This window comes from Strix aluco, chromosome 12 (assembly GCF_031877795.1).
Source record: "Strix aluco isolate bStrAlu1 chromosome 12, bStrAlu1.hap1, whole genome shotgun sequence".
Classification (NCBI taxonomy): domain Eukaryota; kingdom Metazoa; phylum Chordata; class Aves; order Strigiformes; family Strigidae; genus Strix; species Strix aluco.
Window position 1 is genome coordinate 26718128 of NC_133942.1, and position 23138 is coordinate 26741265.

A 23138-nucleotide genomic window follows, 5' to 3' on the forward strand; every position below is an offset into this window, starting at 1 on the left:
TTTTAATGAGAGTTTGAAAATCGCTTCACCAAATCACAGTATTCATAAGATAATGTGCCAGGGCGAATTGACCTTCTAAGGTCTACTTCAGGAAATATCATGGTATTATTTCCTAATATTTTGAACCTTGGCCTTTTCCTATGGAAGCTCTAAAAGTTTAACATCTGTAGAGGAAGCAGCTGGGATCTTAGAGGTGGAGTCAACTTGCTACATTGGTCAATAGATATCCAAATTAAGATGCCACATCAAGAACTTTTCCTTTCAGGAAAAACAAAACAAAATAAAATGTGAGGTTTATTTATGTGGTGGTTCATCTGGAAAAACCCTCTAATGATTGTATTGTGTTCATAAGTATGACACAAAATCAGCAGGGTGTAGCTAGTGGTGTAGGATTTGGAACATTAAGACAGAAAAGTAAGCAGGAAGAGAACGGATTGCCAAGGGTGTGTGAGAATCAGTTGGGGTAGGATTTGCTTTGTCAGTGTTCTAACCAGCCTCTGAGTGCTCCTTCTGAAGTCTGCAAAGTGGGCACATAATGTAGTGTGTGGGCAGCTGTGGGTTTAATGCCAGCTATGGTTGGTTCTTCTTTTTCTTTTTTTTTTTTTTTTTTTTTTTTAATTATAGATGAATAAGGGAAATTATATTTAAGCTTGTTTTAGTTGGGCATGGGACACATCAAAAGAATTGCCAGCTTATTTTCCCAGCCTTGCTTTCTGCAACAGCCCAAATAGCTTCAGTTGCCTCATAAATCCACAGTGATTACAATGTATTTATTTATTATTATCTCTGCAGACACAAAATGACCTCAGCAAAGAAAAAGCCAAAACAATTCCTTGATTTTGGGAGAAAAATGATTCATCCCCCATCTCTCTTCCACCCACAGCCTCCTTCTGGGGGCTGTGACTTTCTCTTATGCTTCAGCAGGAAACATATTTTGGGCTGTTTGAACTCTCTAGAGTGTGTTGGATCTTACAGGTATACTGTCAAATACAGTTTGTATTGAACGCAAGGTGCTTCACTTGAGTACATCAAAGTGCTAAGGTTTCCTGTAAAATTGATCTTCATGGTTTTCAATACATGGCTAGTTATTTATGTTTTGTTATTACACAATTTCAAATAATGTAAAAGTTAAAAGGAAGAAATACTTTCTCTGCTGTGTAAGAGGAATGTGGGACCAAGTTCCCTTCAGCAGAGAGCTGAGTAAATTCTTGAGAAGCATGATAAAACAGGTCTGTGGAGTATTCTGGAATTTTGTGGGGATGATTGAATAGAGTACGGAAATATGTTCCATTCATTTCTAAGGGATATTTCCTGTGTATTGATGAAGGGGCCTGAGTTCTGTTCAATGCCATGGATGATATAATTTGAGATCATTCAATGAATTAGCTGTATTAGGTGTTCCACCCAATCATGTTTTTCAATGAAAATCACAGTGTCAGACCAGATATTCATTTAATGAAGTACCAGCAATGGCCATATCTTATAAGGTCAGGTATAGACCCTCTCAAATTTTGGAAATCGGCAGCTTAAGAATATCTTGTGCTGGGTTATTGTGTTTAATAGACATGGGCATATCTATCTTTCATGAACTGATCAAATCCCTTTCATAAGACATTCTTACTTTTGACTTCCACATATCCTATGACAACAAATCATTTCTTTTGTTTATGTCATTTTACATGGTACTCCTACTTTATTCTTTTATTGTGAAAAATAACGACTAGTCATTCTGTGTTCAACCATATTTCCTTGAAGTTATCTCTTTTCAACTAAGATGTATTTTATTTTGTTTCCCACTGTGTAGAAGCTTTTTCATATCTGTCATCTCTTTCTAGTAAAGATCGCAATCAAACAAATGATCTAGAATTAGAAAGTACAGAACAACCTCTGTGTAATACACTCTGTCCTCCAATCCATTGTCAGAAAGCAATGAGAAAGAAAAATTATTTTAAAATATTCTTCAAGACTAGATACAAATCAGGATCTGAATCTGTGTGCCACTCCATACTCCCTCCTGTAATGGATATAATGTACTTCCAACGCTTGAGAACAAGTGTTAAAGACAAAATATAATTAAAGATGGAGATTAAAAAAAAGTGGCAACATGTGAGATGTGCTTGCCAAAGTTAGATCATAGCCCATTAAACAGGTATTTAAAACAATAGCTTGTCTAGAAACAGTGTATCTGTTCTAGATGTTTTGCAGCAAAACATTTGCTAGAGAGCAACCCGGGACTCCTAGTGTTAGACTGTAGGAGGTGGGGATTTGTGCAGGCACTGCAGGTGGGGAACTGTCTGAAGGAGAGAGGAGAGTGGGTTCTGTTGAGGGGAAAGTACTAGGCAGGAAGGAAGGTTACAAATGAAGTTCCTTGGTGATCAGTCAAGGGGCTGGATGTGTTTTATAGTTTTATTAATGACTTTGGCATAAAAAGACAGAGAACATTGAAGAAATTTGATGATGATATACATTTGGGACCCATTGCTAATGCAGAAAGGGGGGGAATAGGAATATCTTGCAGGAAGAAATGGATGACTTCTAGGTTTGGAGTCACAGGAACAGGCTGAAAGTTAATGGAATGAAGTGCAAGGTTATGCACTTTGCGATTACTGACAATTTCTCATGTAAACTGGAAGCTCCTTCTTTGGAAAGGAGGAAAAAACAGACCTGAGTATATGAGGTGATCACAAGATAGGTAGTAGCCAGCAATATGTTCCAGGCACAAAAGGGCAAACGGAATTTGAGATTGACCAAGTCTTCCCAGTTGAAATAAGGAAGTATTTGTGCCCAACAAGGCATGATAAAGCTGTATCTGAATACCATGTAGAACTTCAATTTTCCTTGTTGAAAAAAGGGGAACTCAAGCTGCAACAAATCTGCAGAAGAGTTACTGGGATCATGGGAATGATAAGCTTATCTGCAAGAAGAAACTAAATTTGCAATGGTTTATTTAGCCTAGCAAAATGAAATCTGAGATGTGACTTATAAATATATCCATGGGAGAACATACCAGAAAAGCAGTGCTATTTAAAACACAACAATTAAACACAAACAAATCGATATAAACTGGCCTTGAGGAAATTTGAGCTGCAGTTTAGGCTTCCAAGTAACAGAAGACCCAGGTTCTGTAACAAGCGTAGTGGGATGGAATAAGAAGAACTAACTAGTTTTATTATGGAGCTGTATCAGTTTATTAGAGGAATAGTACAGTACGCTTTTCTGTGGATGGAGCTGATGGCATGACCCAAAAGTCTTATGGAGGAGCTTCATAATTTCTTACTTGATCCTAAGTTACTCCCCTTAGGTTAATGCTTGGATGGCAGTGTTTTAAGGAGTGTGAGTGTGCATGAGACTTTCTTTTTGATTCAGTGGTTAAACTTGACAATGGGTAATGCTTTGAGATATTTTTACTGTAGTAGATCAAAGCTTGATGCTGTAGGGAAAAGTACCCTTTCTAGAAGGCCACAAAATTTAACAAATCCTTATGGTTTTGGAAGTGAAAGCATTAAAGCTGCAGTAAAGGTCATCTGTCGTTACCCCTCTGAAAGACTAGCAAATCAGTGTACAGAGCTAGAAGCTGCTCCACAGTGCCAACATTTATTCCGAATTTGATGGATTTCCAGATTTTCACATGCTCTGTTATAATTTATTTTTATAACGTTCATTTTTCACCAATTTATGGTACAAATGACATACTTATTCCACATAATGCATTTAGATGGACCAGGCATTTTTACTTCCCAATAAAGAAAATATTTCACATTCCCGGTTTAACTTGTGTTTATAACTTGCTCAAAAATACCTTGCTAAAGTCCCTTCTTACCTGCTTCCATCTCTGAGCACCCAAGGAAGAAAGGTATGAAACCTGAATAATTGTCTTCTTCCTAAAAGGACTCTCTTAACTTGTACACAGCCAAAATCTTGTTGATAGAATTGTCAACGTGTTCGTGGTCTAATCAGAATGACATGGTATTCAAAGAAGAATCTTCCATAAGTATTTCCCATTCATAACAATAGAATGCAGCAGTGTATGAAAATAAACACGCTGTGTGGAAATTTATATAGACATCAATCAGTGTTTTATGTTCTCTGGTCAAGATAAGTTGTTCTGTTGAAATCCTCTAAAAGCTGCTGTAATACTTCTATTTCAGAAGAAAAACAATTGTCCTTCTGGCAGGACTAAGCCCATGACAGCTTTTCTCCTTACTTTTTTTCTTTTTGATGTACATGTCACCATAGGTTCATATATGTAAGATTTTTAAAGCCTGGCAATGCCAAAACTCACCCTCTTCTTTTAGCCAGATGTTTCATTTTAGGAGCATCTTTTTCAATGAAAGTAAAGTAGATTCAAACTTTTGGAAAGTGGATTACCATAAAATAAATATCCCAGAATAGTTGCAACTGAAATTTAAGTTCTTCTAACTGAAACAAAAAATGACACTGAAGGGGCTTTTAAATGATGATTCACGTGCTAATTGGCTAAAATTCTTTTTTTCATAAGCTAACATTTGCGCAGCTGTGTTTGTAATATATCCTGAAAAATTTAAGATGCATTACTTAATATATATTTCTATGCTTCTTGTGGTTTTAGGAAAACTTCTCTTGAAAGAAGGGCTTTTGTTCAAGGAATTTGCTATGCTCATTACTCACAGGAAGGATGGTGATGTTTTTCTCACTGTTATGTCTCAAAAAAAGCAACTTGTGGAACCCACAGTCTCAAAGTTTGCATACTGGTTTGACACAGTAATAGTTTTCCATGTGAAGCTTTTATTTTTTTGACTTCTGCAGTTGGGACAATTACTGAATTGTGAAAAACTCTTCATGTATCTATATACCAGTGCACTGTACTCCCAATAAATATGAGTAACACTGTTGATCAGATCTTCCAAATGAAATACAGAAATACCATTCTTTTATTTATGCATTCCTAGTCTATATACAATGCAGGTTAATGCGTTCTGACATTTCCACACAGCTCCTCTAGAATCCTAATTTGGCTGCATATTTCACAAATAATCTGACCTGTGTGCAGCTGTCTTGAAGTTTCTGGTACATAGGTTAGGCAACATTTCCATAGTGAATGGTTCAATAAAGTGACTATTTTTTTAAGGTCATCTAAATAAGAAGATAAGAAATGTCTTACTGGATCCAAGGAGGGCTGTGGCTCCAACAGTTGCAACAGGAGACACTCTGTAGGGAATGCACATGAGCCTAGCCCCTGCTGGGGTCCCTTCTCCTTAGACTCCCCAGCATCTGCAGTTGTTATAGAGGGGTATCAGTGTGTACAGCTCACCAATAATCACTGTATATTATCCACTTATGGACCTATTTTCCATGAATTTGTGTCATCCCTTTCTGAACCTGCTAGTACACTTTGTCCTTGCCACCTCCTGTGGCAGCAAGAGCAGGAAGTGTACTGCCCACTGTGTAAAGGGTACTTCATCTGGTTTGTATTATGTGTTCATTCAGTGCCTCCTATCAGCCCCAAAATTGCAGGATTTTTGTGAATAAAATTTCTACATTAATTTTTCACACTTCCTTCATAATTTTGGGCATCCTGATTGTATTCCCCCTTTATCAGTCTCTCCAGATTAATAAATCCTAGACTTTTTGGTCTCTCCTTGTAAGTCAACAGCTGCAAACCATTAATTACTTTAGATGTGCTCTCTCTGTATTCTCTAATTCTACTATTTCTTTTTCAAGATGCAAACACCAGAACCCATCTAATTTCTGATGCTGAGTTAAAATTTGTCATTGCTGGTTTCCTTAAGGCTGTATTTCATCCTCTGTTGGGCTTAACTTTGTATCTTACCTTTGGTGCTTAAAGGTAATGGTCAATTCACTGAATTTCAGTACTCTAGCAAATGGACATTGCAGTAGAAGAATTAAAAGTAAGTAGCACAGCCGTTGAGAAAATAAATCCAGAGAGCTAAATATACAGTTGGTTAGGCTTCCCAGAAGGAATCAAGTTTGACTGGATATGGAACTAAATGATCTGAACCTGGCAAAATAGGTGAGTGGAATCTATACATGTGAAAACAGAATGAGAGTTTGATAAATCTGGCTATAACTTTAAAACTTATTTTTAAATTAATGTAAGTTGATTGTATCTTAATGAGAAAGCTGTAGCCATCTGTATAAAATAATAACTAAATTATTTTGAACGGCTTGATAAAGCAGTCGCAGGCTAGCTTATAAAAATGCTTTTCTAGTGCTGTAGTCCTATGACATGGAAAGGCCATAAAGAATTTAGCAGTTTTGAATGTGACCTCATCGTTAACTGTGGCTTCTTTATTGATGGTTTAGAACAAAGCGTGGCCGTAGTGCTGTTATGGCTGATGCACCCCACAGTTTATACCTATGTGGAGTAATCAGCCCTTCCTTCTACTGACTTCCTGTGCAATTTTAAAAAAATGAAAACAATCCCATCTTCTCCTCTTGATTGGTACTGAAGGCTGTGATTATGAATTTCCTGAATGGAAATTTCCTTCTGAGCTAAAAAGCTGACTCTGCTCTTAACTCCAATAAAACTATTTTAATCCAAAAGCTCTAAATCTAACCCAGTGTTCTGGAAGAGTTACCTTACTAAGCCCAAAAAATATCCTTACTTGAGTCTTTCTTTTTAAATCTCATTTTTGGTCTTGTCAAATATTGTTGCTAAACTACTCTTTCTTTCCTAAGCTTCATCTTCCCTTTCTCTCCCACTCTCTCCCTCTCTCTCTGATCAGACCCAAACTCCTGATGACTACAGACTTTAATAGTTCCTATTTTCCCCCTTTCTCTCATTCTCTCAAGTTTACTTGGTTCTTTCTTTCCCCAGCTTTTTCTCCTGACACTGGTGGTATTCTCTCTTATTTTGGAATGGTCTGACAAAACAATGTAAGGAAACATAGCTTTATCTTCAGTTTGGCAGCTGCTGGTGTACTTCACATTGCTTAAGGACAGGCAGGTACAGAAATAAGTTACTATTGAGGTACAAATGCAAGGGAAACCACAGTGCATATAGTGTGCTGTGTTAACTGTCTTTGCTCTTGTTCTGCCATAAGAGGAACTTCATGATGCAGTTACAGGTAGAGGAGAGAAGGCCAAGCTAACTCATGGCAGTTAGTGGTCTGTAAGAGCACACACAGAAGTAGTCACCATGGAACGACAGACATTTGAGGTATATGTATCGCTACATATATAACTGAGCTTTCAGGTAACCTCCCAGCTTTCAGGTAACTTCCTAGCAGTCTGTGAGGAATGCAGATAACTTTGTGTTTGACGGACATTATAATCCACCTCCAGTTGCCAAATTTATTGCAGCGGCATAGAGAGCGCCCTCACCAGGCGCGTGCTGAAGCTTCTGCCCGTGGCTATCATCCTGGAAGGAACTTTGAGGCTGGAAGGAGGCAGAGGCACTGTGGCTGTGTGGCAGGGGCCATGGACAAAGCAAGCTTACTGTTCCACTGGAAGGGAGAAAGAAACCAACTATGATTTTTGGTTTTGCTTAAAAAAATAAAAATAAAAAGTAGTCTTGGACATACCTAGGAAGTAATAGAGGCAGAATAGAAAAGGCTACCTATAGTTTTGTCTAGTTTCCTTTCATCATTTTAAAGACAGCACAATGTTTGGTCTACACCTGTGCCTTGCACTGGTGAAGCCATGCGGGCACCTTCACTGCCCTGTCTCCTTTAAGTTTCAGGTATTGTCCCCTCTGCTGATGTAGCTTCATTCCTTCATTCTCCCATGACTTTTTTGTCTTCTAAGCCTCTTGTAAACTGACTGTATTTCTCTTACCAGGCCTGGAAAGTGGAAAGGAAATGAGCATATTCTGCCTCTATAGAGAAAGAATGAAGGGAAATAAGGAAAATAAATAACAAATCAGGAACAAATATGTAGTTTTCTCTTTTCTCCCTATTTTCCTATTTATTCCTTGGAGTGTAGGAATAAGTAATTTCTCATTTCCATCACTAAAAAATGGTGCTACCACTTTAAAATCAAGACCACATATCCCATGGTTGCCCAGGGCATTTCCCAGGAGTACAAAGAAAGAGCTCAGAGGTTTTGAGAAGGCCTGTCTCTGGGGTAATGTTTAACAGAGGTAAGATTGTTTTCAGTTTTGTGTCTTTGTTCTGCAATAAGTGTAAGATAATGCCCTTCACAGAAGTTGATAAAATTGAGGTGAGCTGAGTTAATCCTTCAAAGAACTCTGCTACCTTCCCACCTCTCTTGCTCCATAGAAATGTATGTTTCACTCCAAGTTTTGTTAGTCTTTACTGCACTCCCATCTTACAACGTGAGTCTGGAGGGACAACTGATGTAAGAGACTGATTTCTGATTCTGTGTTCTAGATACTGAAATACAGGACTGCTCTTCTCTCTACTGGTTGAAAACCTTTATATTCTGGTGGTAGGTGAGTGCATAAAAGCACATTTCTGCAATGCTTTGTCTGGGGGTTAGAGTAGTGCTCTGCGTCAGATGGAAGTAACCTCTCTCTGGTTTACTCATGTGGGCTGTGTGATCTGATACAGAGTTATCATTGCATAAGTACATAAATTATTAATGGTAATATCTAGTTCTGTTTCTGTTACTGCCAAAGCATTATTTATTTCAGTAACTCTATGTGGCAGTGGGTTTCACAGGTTGCATGAAGAAATGTTTCCTTTTCTTAGTTGAAAACTTAACTAAATGAAACCGGGCTCTAAATGTGTGTATATAACTCTTGACCTTGCATTCTGAGAAGTGGAGCAGGTCCTCTTTTTTCTTCCAAAGATCTTCACTTGATTAAAAAGTTTTCATTGCCTAAGTTCTGCTAGTCACATCACATACAGCAAAAATAAACACACCAGCTGATGAATGGAGGACAAGTTACAAGGCTAGGAGAGGGGGGGGGGGTGTCACCTACATCTGCACAGGAGAATTAAGGCTTATTCTTGCTTTGTTTCTGTATGCAGTTATGTTTCTTGCAGCCAAGCTGAACTTCTGCGTTGAAACACATAAATTGTGTATATGCTTAATTTTAAATACAAGGATAATCCCATCACTTGCATTGAGTTAATTTGTAGGATTTTGTTGAGTCAAAGCTTTAATCGCACACTTTTTTAACATCCTGCAACACTTCAAACAATGATCCAGGCATAGGATCTTTGCATTGACCTCCTAATGTAACAGGAGCAGCATTTGAGAATATTATTTTACTTAAAAGATTTGAAAATGAATTGAATTAAAAATAACTGTGAAATGTTTTCATCAACAGAAGTCTAAGTATATTTCAAATTAGAATAAGCACCATTATTTTCCCTTTACACTTGAGGAAACGCAAGCACATAGAAGTTAAGTGCTTGCAAGAGTATTAGAACCAGGGAAACTTCTGCAGGTCTTGTTAGTTCATCCTCTGAATCCAGGCCAGAGCCTTAGCCACAGGCTCAGACTGCTTCAGAATTCTGGCTAAATATACTTTTGTATATTTTCCTAATTCTTACTCCTCAATCAAATTAGATATAATAATTAGAGGCCCAGTCATATATGTCTTGAAGATTAGGAAAGTCTTGATCTTGAGTTTGCTCATAAGAATGAACCTTCAATTCCCAGAAGTTATCTATAATTTATTGTGTTTTCCTTATTTCAGGTGTGTTCTGTTTCCCGAGCCTTTTTCTGTGAACCTATAAAAGAGAAATAATTCTACTACTTAACAGTTTGATTAGAGGAAGGTTAACCTGGGGGTGGGTTAATTTTTTCAGTACTGCCTCTTTTTAGTCAATGCCCTTGATTCTTTGTGTGATTATCTGGAAGTATCACTATTTCTTCATTTATGGCTAGGTTACATACTTGGGGGGAAGAAAACAGACTAGCACTGGAAACAAAAACTTTTTTTTAACAACATGGCTAATTTAACAAAAACAGGCTATTAATGTAAACAAAGATATTCAAATGTTTGTTGGACCTACATGTATTTGAATCATTCTGTTGAAAGGATTTGAAGGCCAAGCTTGTATTCCACTTGAGACACAGTAGTGACAGAAAATGATTGCACTTCATTTGGGTATTTCTTCAAGTTACCCAAAGGCATAATATTTGCAACCCCTACTTAAATACCTGATGAAATTATTTAATTGTAAGGAAGCTATTTCACATTGTTACGGCACTGTATGTCTTCACATTTGACAAGTACCAGCATTTAACCTTTTAATTGAAAATTACTTTGGGGATCCTGCCAGAAACTGGAAACTGAAAACACTAACCCCCATTACTGAGTCATGTAACACAATAGGTACAAAGTCAGATGTCCTTGACGGGCACACTCTGGGGCTGTGTGGGTGGGAAGTTCTGTGTCCTTCCAGAATGAATTTCCTTCTGCTGCAACGACTGCTTACACAGTTTAAGGATTGTTTCATTATTTCTATATAGATATGTGTAAGAAGATAAATTGATTATTCCCCCTTTGTTTTTTTGTCTGGGATTTTGGAATATGTGGATTTTTATACAGGGCAGGGAAGTGAGGGGAGGGAGACAGGGAGGAGAGGTATTCCTTTACATCTTCCAGAAGAATTTGAGTTGGAAGCTGGAATAAGGTATGGGATTAGAAGATCTCCAGTAGCAATGGCTGGGCACAGCTCAGGTCATGCAGCCACTGCAGTTCCTAAATTCATGCAGCTCCAGACCACACCACAAGGGCTGTGTAAAGTTTTCACTTAGTTTTGTGAAAGATTCTTAGTTAAAAGTTGCTCAGTGTTACTGTTTTGTCTGTAACCATGTTTTCAAAAGTACTTTGTAAACATGGACTTAAATTGCTGATGATTCCTGACAGTTCCAGTGTTGTTATCTGGAGTTGGGTGCCCAGATGCTGAGACAAAGGAGATGTGTTTTCAGACCCTCAGAGTGTTTTGGCTGTTCTGAACACTGAAGCGATAGGAAAAGGGAAGTTAAAAGTCCACAAAGCAGGAATTTTTACTGTGCTAATATAATTCATGGAGGCGTACCAGGATTACCCACTGCCAGTTAAAGACTTTTCAGCATTGCAGTCAAAACTAGATTTCACTGCCTTGAGGAGGACAGGACCTGGGCCGGATCTGAGCGAGAAGTGGGAAGTTAAGGTTGATTTGGGGAACAGAGACCTAATGAAACAGATCTGCTGTTCTCTGGTGCTTTGAAGATGGTGACTGCTGTTGCTTCCTTGATACTTCTTCCTGCCTTTGGTGGAAGTGAAGGAAGGAACAAGGCTGGCGTAACAAAACAAATCTTGGTGTTATAGCTGTTTTGCCTTCATTGCATTTAGTTGAAAAGAGTGAATGGGTTCAAAATTTAATGACAGGTGGAAAGAAGGATAGAGCATCTGACTGTGTAAGCTTCTTCCACCTAGAAGACCAGTCTGAACTGAAGAAAAGTTAGTTTTAACTCACTGTATTTAAAATTCAGATAGTGCAGCTTAAAAACCTGTGTTATTGTGAGCTCTTTCAGATAGAGGCCAATTTCATGAGACAGCATGCATGAGTGCTGAAAAAGCATTTGTGTAAAAATGTGAGCCATGGTTTGATCAAAGTAGAATGCATATAAACTGATCTCATGCAAATTCACTTGGAAAAGCGTGCAGTGGTATAAACACTTTCCGGAAGGGAGACTCAAGTGAAGTGAGGAATTGTAGCTGTGTTGTTTTCCAGCCGGGTAGGGGAGCGTGCTGCAGCTTTTAGTGACTTGCACTGGTAACTCCTCTTTCCATGGCTAAGTTTCATGGAGTCCCATAGCTGCTGGGTGGTTATATATAAAGGCTGGAATTTTGGTTTCTAAATACATTCAAACCCAGTGTAGTATTTAAGTGGAAATACAAAACATTTAAAAAAAATAAATCTTGTAAGGAAGAATTCAGCCTGTCAATAAACTGAAGGAGTGTAAATACCCTGTGAATGGGAAGTAATAGGGGATATTGTGTAGAAGTAGGGTTTAAACTGTGATTATGGGAATGGGAAGGAATACACAAAACTTGGCTCTGTGAGCGTGTGCTGCGGCAATACCTGCGCCAAAGTAAAGGAAGCCTCTGCAGTTAGATCTAGAAATAAGCTGTAGTTAGTTAGTTACTTGCATAGGTCTGTCACATGGCTTGTGACATCTTATTTGTGTTGTGCATGTCACATGCAGATAAATTTTGTGAATGGGTCTACTTATAGAATTTTGTGGTGCAAGTAACTTTGTTAATGCTGCATCCTCAATCAGATCAGTCATGTGTCATAGCAGAGTTAGGCCACAAGCTAGTACCTGTCAGCTTCTCTTTTCAAATCTGGGTGTTTTAGTCTTGTGACTAAAATGAAAATGGAGTGCTTCCCACCACCCTAGCTTTACTAACAGTTTCGGTTTTGTGAAAGGTCAGTGCATGAATGTGTCTGGTAATGTTACACATTGCCTTTACTCAAAAATCCACATGCACAGGGAAACTGACAAAACAGTTTATTTTGGAAAATTAGTAAATCCAAATGATGGATACCATGTGTCAAAATAATCCTTGGTGCACGTGCTTGCATTTTCACATGGATGTTTTTGAAAATTATACTGTGGAAACTAAATAGAGAATCAGTTTGCCAGGGAGCAGGCTTAAGCCCCTTTCCTGTACAGACTGCAAGATGTGGTCTCTTTCACTAAACATGGAAGCAAAGCAGTTCCATCTTTAGTTTAGCCCTTTGCTGTTGTTCTCCAGAGGTGCTGAACAAGATCTAAAGGACCAGTTAGTGGAGTTAGACAGAGGAGGATTAAGGCTGAAATTTCAGAACTAAAGATGTGAGAATAGCTAAATGGTCCTTGGGATTCATTTCACATCCCTTGAACACTCTGAAAACTTGGTGCTTAGTTGAAGGCGGTTCATTTCTAGAGCCAGTGCAATCCTAGAGCCAGTGAGATGGGCATCTCTGGGAGGCGTTTATTTGATGTTCATTCTATATATTCTAAAAGGGAGGAGGTGATGGAGTATGTTATAGGAAAAGTTCTTGGCCTCTAAATGCTGACAACTATAGCACTGTTTAAATGAGTGTATAGTCTTTCTCTTATCTGCTTGCTTTAAAACCTTAAGTAAATCTCACGTGAAGCCGTTAATAACTTTCACCTTGGTCAAATGTGAACGGAGAATGATTTTGGGGATGTTGAGACTGTGCTGCTGTGTTTGATTACCTTTCACTGATGCTTTAAGGACAGACTTGCATATTTTTATTTTTTTTTCAAGAGCATAAATACAAAAGTGCATGTAAGCTCTTTGCTGAACCTGTCCAGGGTGATACATAGCAAATCTTGAACTGGAAGAATAATGCAGCGTTCCTGAGTTCCAGGACACTGAAGTAACCAACAATGTCATTACCTGGGAATAGAAGGATAGGGACTCATTTTGGTTACTTTCTTAGGTGTTTTGAATATAGTTAGTGGAACATTTCTGCAAATAAGAGTGTTTTGAAGTAGCAGCAGTCTCTTTCACCTGCATAATGCCCTACGTGTGGTAATATATGTGGACAAAAGGTTGAGGTCTCTTTGGTAACAAGGTCCTAGCCTGCTTTTATTTTGATTCTGGTTAATGTTTGCTCGGTGAGCTGGGAATGGGAAATCCACCTTTGAAAGCATCATGTTAGTATCATGCTGACAACCAAAATCTCTTTTGTGGAGACTTAAATTTGCTCAAACATCTAAAAAGTTTGGTAGAGTTGGGTTTTCAGTCCTCTTCCTAAAGTAGAAACAGGCTTACTACTGTCAGTCTACACTGTTGCCATGAGAACAGGGCATTGCCTGCCATTTTCTTTCTTATATATACCTTAAAAAAAGATGCTGGGACTGTAAAATAAATTACTGTTTCGTAATTTAGCTTTAAGCAAAAGGAATATTTCAATGGTGACAGTTCTGGAAATGCTTTAACTTTTAAATGCTGACACCAAATAATAAGTAAAACCTTGTGATTAATGTTTCCAGAAGGGACTATTAACATTATCCTACATCTGTTCATGATATAATCTCCAAATGAAAAACACTCACTTTAAAAAAAAGGAAAAAAGAAAAAAAGAAACCCTAAAGAAGTATATGTTTATGCAGCATTTCAGTGCAGACTTAACTCTAATGTGTGGACATCCTTGGTAAGACTTAACCAACTAATTTTTCATCTGATCATTATTTAGTCAAACCTCTATGGTACTCCTGAGGTTGCTTAAATTTCATTGACAACATGTCGTTTCATTTGCTGAAAAATGTGGTCATTTTGAATTATACTACATGAAAGAGCTTTTTATTACTTAGAGTAAAATTAGCCATCTTATTTGATGAAAATACTTAATGGTAGATCAGGCATAAAGTTCTGTGAAACATCATTTCATAATTAGTTCTTGCTGATGTATTGTATTTGAGATTGTATAGGAGGGTTGTTTTTTATGACTGGGAAGAATTTGCAGGAGTTCCATCATCTTTTAGGAAACATTCAGGAGTACTGAAGCAGAATTTGTAGAACATATGGCAGGAAGTCATTCAGAAAATAATTATTCTGAAAATAATTACCTGTATTGGTTGGGAATAATTTACCTGTTTAAGACAAAAACCTAAACTGATGTATGTCACCAAGACAGCTGTATTAATTTCAGTCTGTATGTCTTGATCTCAAATTTTACTTAATGAATAAAAGTTTATGGAATTCATATGCTCTATGAAAATGTATGCTGAAAAATCATCCTTTTTTTATGCAAGGTGGTTTTTTTGTTGGTATTAAACTACAGTTTGTACCATGCCAAATACTTTCTAAAATGTATAAATTAGCATTTCTGGTAGCTTTTTTTAGATTCCTGTCGAATAGTCATTTTGACCTCTGTTGAGTGCTATTTGCCATGAAAAACCGATTCACAGTTTTCCAGTTTTCTTGCTTTAGCTAGCATAATAAATGAGTGATAACCTAACAGTTACAAGCAGTACCACTTATAGGCCACTGTTTGATTTTTTTTTTTTTTTTTTTTTTTTTTTGATGATGCATCTTTTACTGGATGCCGTTTTCTGCTAACATACTTTAGTTTCAACGAACAACGCTGTTGTGGTTTGGGTACAAAAGTGAGGTGCAAATTGTAAGGCATGGAATGCAGGGTGCATATTGCTAGGTGTCTTACACAGATTTATCATCTGCATGTGGTTAATACTAAATCTGCATGTGCTAAAATACTGTCACAGGTGGTGTTGAGTATCATCCATGAGAAAAATGAATGTATCTTCAAGATGAATGATAGAAGAGGAGCAACAGGTTCATTAGGAATCTCAAAATCCCCATTCAAGTGTTTAAAGTTAAATTAATGCCTTTATTCTTTGCTTGTGGTGGCCATGCTTCAGGCTAATTTCTCTGTTTGCTAGAAACCAAGCAAAGTCCCCTTTAAAATCAGTTGAGTTGAAGGTCGTTCCGTAATTTATCTTGCAATACCATTGTTCTAGCCTCTATGGATAGATCAAGATTTATTCCAACTAATTTTTGACAAAAAAATCTAGACAACTCTGGACACAAGACTGTCCATCGTACTTAAGCTGCCTGAAATCACCTTCATGGCTCTGACAGTATTTTAATGATCAAATCTAAACTTCAAATCAGGAAATGTTTTGTTTAACTAACTGCTTATATAAGACATGCAGGGTTTTTTAAATTTCTCTCTGTTTACACGTATACACACACAACTTGCATATATTATATGCATGAAGTTCAGTAAGAACAGATCAGATTACTTGTCTTTCCAGGAAAGAGTATGTTACACACTTTATTTATGTCAATAAGGAAACAAAGTTAAAACAACAATTAAGATAAAATTTATTCATATTTTTCACATAGTTTCTATCCTCAGTTATTGAATTAGAACAGAATGAAGACATTGCCATTTGGGGAAATATATTTCTCCATATATAGGCATAGAACTGTATTGAAGAAAAGCTTCAGGTTATTTTACTCTGGTTACAAAGTAATGTCTCAGGTACATCACTTCAGCTTTGTTGGAATGAATGAACATATATTGTATCTGATCATAGGAGATGACATTCAAGTTATTTGATTGTTCGTACCTGCAGGAAACCTATAAAGAGAAAGCTTCTGTTTTCTGTACGTTCTGACCAGACTGCTGTGCAGTGTGGCTCAGGTTGTCATCTTCTAAGCTGTAGCTTGGGAAGTTTGCACTGTTTCCTTGCTTGGTGGTTATAAAAATGGTTCTAATAACAGTCTCTCAACCTGCTGAGGGCTTCATAAGTTCATTATCAACAGAATTTACTCAAAGGTCCTTCATGGAAAAGGGGAACATTCCTGATGAGTAAAAAGAAATGGTGATTGTCATGTTTTCCTACAACATATTTCTGCAACCAAGGTGGAAAGTGTATGGTTTGGGACCATACAAAACCAAGGTGGTTTGGATGAGATGTTGGGGGATGTGGTGTAGGGGAGAACTTTATAGAGTAGGGCTGATGGTTGGACTCGATGATCCCAAGGGTCTTTTTCCAACCTGAATGATTCTGTGATTCTGTGAAAGAATATTGTTGAGGTATTTTTAGGCTTAACTCTACCTGCATTGTTTAAAGTTAAATTTCAGAGGAACTTAAAGTAATGGTTGCAGAGGAAATTCAATTCCACCCCCCCCCCCCCCCCCCATCAGTTTAAGCAAAGCTATTTAGATATTTTTAAAAAATAATCATTCATAGCTCTTTCTGCCACTCTGGAGACGATGAAGACTTTAAAGCTGTAAAGTGTAAAGAGATACTTTTTTTAATAGACAGAATTTGATGGCTAAATCTGTTTTGGAGGGAAACTGCAACCAGATGCACTGAGAAGAAAGTACATTTTCGTATATAAATGCAATGGTGAGTATGAGTTACTGTGGTTGTTATGCTCATCATAAAAATAAAGTAAATAAGACAAATGGAATGGTAAACTTCTGCCTAAAATGACCTTGTGTTTTAAAACAAACAAACAAAAAGCTATATGTCTTTTCATGAATGTCATATCCTACAAGAAGTTATGACTGTCCTTAGGAAGCTTGTTAACAGAAAAATTGTTAGCCTGCAACAAATGCTGCCAATACTAGCAGAAAATAATGAGCATACTGTTGCCAGAAAGGATGGTGAAGGTTCAAGATGACTTTTTAAGGACTGAATTTATATACAGGACCAGTGGGTTTTGTACATAGCCTCACCTGCATCAGCATGGAACTAAACTCAGTACTGTACCTTTCTCTGGTAAGTACCTGAGTGCAATAAAGGTTCGTTTGGCCTTGATACAGGGTACAGATTGGTCAGCTTAAAGGCTGGGTGTGGTTGCTTCAGCTGACAGATCTGACAACGCAGAGGATGTGAGAGAGAAAACTCTGTATATGGGATCTATGAATGCAGACTAGCTTTCTGTTGAACATAAGGCTAAAGATGTTATTATCCTCAGAGTATGCTTCAAGAGCAATGGCTCTGCTAGATAAAAAGTACTGTGTAATGCACCCACTCATGATATACCCTATGTAGTGCAAATCCTTGAAACATAGATCTTGTACATACTAAGTATCGACATAAAAGTACACGGAGTTAGATATAACCTTGGATTTATAGTTGATAGTTCTAGAAAGGAAAGGTTTCATGTAAATGATTTGATTCACGTGAGTAGAATGAAAATTGGGAGACAGAATGAATGCATGGGGAAGAAAAGTCTTAAAAGTAAGAGGAGCTGGACTGCAGAAGTGGTGAGTACTTTGTTGCCTGGAAATTCTGAAATGAGATTCAGAGAAACACTTGGAAATACGACTATGTGGGACCAATCCTATAGAAGCCTTAAAAATTGCAGATCTGGATAATACAGCAGGTCTTCTGAGCTCTTTCCCAGTTTTAAGAACTCATTTTTTCAGTGGACGGATGCTAGATTACCACTCTGTCAGGGTAGTCTCCATGTAAATAGCTACTTTTTAGGGGATTTTTTGAGAGTTCTTTGTTTTCTTTGTAATCCTCTACACTTTCAGGACAAAGGATTATCTTGGTGTGTTTGAAACTGACTGGCACATCAACTCTAGTTCTACCTAGAACAGCATTAGTAGTAAAAGGCAAATGTATGCACACATTTTTAGAAGGCATACTTACACAGCATTTGTGCATGACAAGAAAAATAGAGAATATGGTATCTTCCAAGCAGGTTCTGAGCAAATATTCTGGGCCTGAAAAAAGTCTGCTTTCCAGTCTGGGTAGGTGTCTTGTTCTCTCATGTCTTATACCTAATTTCTCTGTGTGGTTGCCCTGAATACTGGTACAGGTCCAGGTTTCCATTGATATAAACAAGAACAGAATTTGGCTTTTCATTCAGCAAGTCCAGTTTAAATTGGTGGAAGCACAGAACTGTGTTATTAGCATTTAGATGAATTGCTTCAGGTTGACTTCAGAATAGTAAAAGTAAGTAGAGTTTGATCCAAAGTTGATAACTGGTTTGTACGTCTGTGATGTGGACTAAAGGCCAATAAGGGTTAAGAAGATAGAAGTCCCAAATTCTCCTTCATTTTACCTTAGATAAATCTGAGCCCAGGCCTCCAGAGGTGAAAGGCTAGCACATTAACTAGAATCTTAAATGTGTGCTTCAGCACACAGACCTGCAGTATCTTTTGAAATCTATGCAGGTTTCTCCTGCCTGCTGTGCGTAATTTCAGAATATGCTGTCACCATTAAAGAAAAAAAACAAGTTTGCTCTTTCATCTGTGCACCCCACGGCACCGATTGGGGGAATCAGTCCCCAGGCTCCCCTAAAATTTGTGATCTTTGGCTCCTGCTGTAAATTGATTCCGTGCTGTGCCTCCTGACATGTGAACTGGGTAAAATCCATTTTGAAGTCTTTTAAAACCTGGCATTAACCCTGTGGCATCCTCTTAAGTGCCGATGTTTTCTCATTATATTATTTACTGGGAAGAACTTGCCTTTAAAATTCTAGCAGCATTGCAAGCTGACTTGTTAAAATCTCAGTATTAAAGATAGACGCTATAGTGTGTTTTGAATTTCTCCTGAGACCTGATGTTGGGAAAAGTGAGTTCAATTAGTCATGAGTGAGGTGAGTGCCTCACTACTGTGCAAATTGCTTTGGGACCATTTGGCCCATGTCTACTCATGATCCTCCCCCTCATAAATACAGATGTGTAAAGTAGTCAATATTTTGTTTAAGCTTATCTTGGACTGATTATCTGAAACACTCAAAATTTTTTTTTTGCTTCAGTGCCATGTAATAAAAAGACTGTTAAATTTTTCAGATTTTTTCTTCTGTTCTTTTATAGGGAAAGTAGTAATGTCTTTTGATCACATATGTCTCTCTCTTTACATCTATTCTGTATGACTTGGTTCACTGCCCACTGAAATGAAGTGGCCTTTGGGATTACAACATAGTAATGTTTTACTCAAGAGTTTGGGACAGGAAGTCAAAATGAATAACTATTTGAAAACTTTAGGGATTTTTAAGTAGCCAGAACTTAATTCCAAAGAGAACATGGCTTTGGACAGAATAGCAAAACCAATAGAAATTCTTTAATTATAGAAATGAGATGCAACCCTGGAGTTACATCTTAAGACAACAGTACTAGCAGTGGAGTACCCTTGCACTATAAAATCATAATAAAAGGAATTTGAATTCGAACTGATGGTCTTGCATGCTGGCAGTGGTTGCTTGCCTTTGTGCAAAGGACTAATTGTGAAAACGGCCTCTCTGTTCTTTAAACGCTTACTCACATTGGTTCTGTTTTTAAAAGAAGAGCTGAACTTCTCTTCCCTTCAAGAAAGCCATGCTCAAACCAACTGGACAGTAACTAGAGCAAGGTTTTGAGAACTTGCCAAAGTTATGTCTTGTCTACTCCATCTCCATGCTGCTGTTTATGTAGATGTCTGGCATACAGTTTAGTTGGTAGCAACTGATAAGGCATAATACTGCTTGTTGTTGTATACTAAAAGTGAGGTGAAACTATATTTCACTTTTCCTTTGAGGAAAAGGTTGGTAATACAGGACTTGTCAAGACCCTTTCCTGTGTTTGATAGCTTTATCACAGCCCCAGCTCGAAAGGTTAAATGTTTTGGATTACACAGAATGTACATTATATGGAGGGCTTACTATAAATCAACAAGGCAGGTATGTTAAACACAGAAAAATATCTACAGCTGTTCTCTTACTCATCCTGCTTGTTATTTAACTCCGTCACTACCCAAAGGAATATTTTTAGTTGTACTGTCAACAGTTTCAAAACAAAGAAGCAACTACAACTGGCAAATGAGGAACCCAGCTGGTGCTATGTTTAGGCTCCCAATGAATATACTCTAATCCTGACACCTGCAAGCTATTTAATCAGGATTTACAATTGAACATGAAGGATGAGAGGTCCAGAGGGCTGTGTTCTCGGTGTTTTGATTGCAAATGATGGAGAAAAACTTTGTTATCGGATGTTGTAGTTATTTGAAGTTTGGTGCCCTCTAACCCATGGGGGACCAAGAATCATTTATCACTTCACAGCAAAAGCCAAAAAAAGCCACTATGGCTTACACACTAGCATTCTCCTTTAGCTTTTCCTGTATTCCAGTGTAAACACGCCTTGGATTTATGAACAATGAAAAACAATTTCCAGCAGGCATATGGAAAGGAGAGGTTGTATGGAAAGTATGCATTATCAGTTCTGTGTCAAACTGAAAAATCACTTTGAACTCCTCAGCACCGGTAATGTACATAATGATGAAATGTGCATCTTTAAAGATGTGAGGGAAATTGAATTAAACAAGTTTTTTGTAAGAAAAGACCCTTTTCCGTAGTGTGATTCTTGAATCTCAAAGTGGCATTGTGTCAAGGGTGAACAGCTCCCTTCATAAAGGTCTTCACTGCTCCTCCTAAAACCCTGTTTCCCCAAACAAGTGACATAACATGAAGGAGTTTAAAATTTCACTATACCATCTTGTAACAAGCCCAGATGTGCCATTATGTTGCAGTGCTTGTTTATTTTATTTATTTACTGAAGGTTTCTAAGACTTCTAGCTGAGTTCGTGACAATTAAACTCATCATTCTGGTAGTAGCAGTAGTGTGTATACAGGCGGTGTGTATGTGGGGGGTAGTATGCTTTTCTCTTGCTGCGTTGTGCTGTCAACAACATAGTTATGAACAGGGCGGGTGTGGCGTAAGTGACACCCTACAAGAAGTGGTTAGTCAGCTGTCTGAAGTTGTTAGGTAACAATGCTGTTGCCTCTGGGTCTGATCGGATGATGTAATGCCTGTAAGTTATTTTTTGTTGGTTGAGGCTATTGTGTAACTCAATATCCTGCAGAGGGTTTGTATGGCTAGAGTAACAGAATAAGTTGGAATTTATTTCTAACTTGATTATGCTGTTTGATTTTGTTCTTAATTCAAAAGGGGGAAAAAAAGGTATTTCTTATTTTCAAGGCAAATAACTAGTGGGGACAGCAAAAAAGTGCTCGAAGCAGTCATCTTCATGGATACTGTAATCAGCTGGAGGCAGGCTGGGGGCAGAGAGCTTTCCTCCAGAGCATCTTGTATTCTGGGCTGCTGCAGGTTGTGCTGGCCCGGATGATCCCAGAAAGGCTCTTGTGCGCTATGACCCCTCTCCTGTGCTGCTCCAGCAGGCCTGTCCTGCACAGGCCAGCAGGCAGTCTTTTGGGCTTTAAAGTTTTACTTCACGGCATTGACTACAGAGAGGGACTTCATCTAGGGTCTCTTCAGACTTTTAGTTATAACTGCAGAAACAAATATTTTGGCAGAATGACAGCACTGCCCCTTCTAAACCAGATGCTCTCATCCTTTGACATATGGATGGATGACATTGCTTAGGCCGTACTAATGATACAGGATCTTCAGTGCTTGTTGAACTGTTGCACTGAAAAGAAATTAAAACTGCTCCCTGAATTCTTCCTCAGCTTTCTTTACCTGTTCAGAATTTGCAGTTCCTTTATTCCCACATTTCTTTAAACAAGAGACTATGCTTTCTACAAGTATTCTTCCTTCTCTCTCAACATCTTCCCTCTAGTCCAGGCATTCAGATGTTGGTGGCATTGACCAAATATTTCTTGTGGTGAATGCTCTGATTACAAGAAGGCCATCTCTCCTGAGGACCTGCCAGCTTTGCAGACTTGCCCAGGGTTCTTCCCTTAGGGAATTAGCTGTTGTCAGGCTCATGCCAGCTCAGTTCTCTCTGGAGAATCTCCATTACAATCCCTCTGGTGTCCTTTGGTACTTATTCAACTTGACCTTCCCTTAGCTTGTTTGTCATATCCACATACACATTGCATGCACTCATTGTGCTTTTCTGTTGATTCCACAATTTAATTGCTACCCCCAACTCTGTCAGATTAATACAATACTGTCAAGTAACTTCTGCAAATAACTTTTTTGTGTGGAGTTATACATGCCATTGTTTCTATGGACAAAGGAAACAATGCTCAGTACTGTCTAGGGAACTATAATGTGAAGATACAATAAAGCCACACATTCTGTTCTGATTGCAGCTTTGCAGGGTGAACAGGTTACTGCCCAGGGGCTCTCTTCTGTTTCTTTTCCCACTCCCTAGAGATCTGCCACGATAACTTTGTGTGTAAATGCTCTCTAGACTATCTGAGAAAAAAGTTATGCATTTATGTTTAAAGTGTTTATGCTAACCTAGTAATTTTAATTGAACTAGATTAGGAAGCAAGTAGTGGGACAGGGATCCTGGATATGCTGGGAAGCAGCTGGGACCAGTAACCTCTTTACTTGAATCAGCTGCGGCCAGAACAAGACTGCTGACTTCTATATCTCTTGGCACTGGAATAACAGCACTCAGGTTGACTTTTTGCACCCTTGAACTCTCATCCTGTTCATCATGTCCGTGAGATCGGATATAAGGTGTTTTCCAAGGCCATTTATGTAAAGAACGAGCATTCTCAATTCTAAACCTGCATTTCTACAGTTGTATTGCCTCTCTGAAAGGAGAAAGCAATGTTATTGCCTAGAGTTCTGCTTCTTAAAGGGCTCTGTGAGGAATGCCACTCATGCTACAAAGATGCAGAAATAGCCTTTTTAGAACAGAAAAGTCACTTAAGATATGTGGAAAAAAAATGAATGGAGACATGAGACAAAGAAGGGTTAATCGAACAGAAAGTGTGGTGAAATACCAGAACTGCAGCACATCTGACAGATAAGGAGCCTAAATGACACACA

The 23138-nt window shown here is 38.1% G+C and overlaps 1 long non-coding RNA gene across 1 annotated transcript in view; it reads left to right on the forward strand.

Annotated features, from left to right (window-relative positions):
- Positions 1-8330: 8330 nt before the first annotated feature.
- Positions 8331-23138, forward strand: part of LOC141928759 (uncharacterized) — a 113924-nt gene continuing 99116 nt past the window's right edge. The window contains exon 1 of the long non-coding RNA XR_012624860.1: positions 8331-8392. This is a non-coding gene — a long non-coding RNA (uncharacterized LOC141928759). The remainder of the gene's footprint in view (positions 8393-23138) is intronic.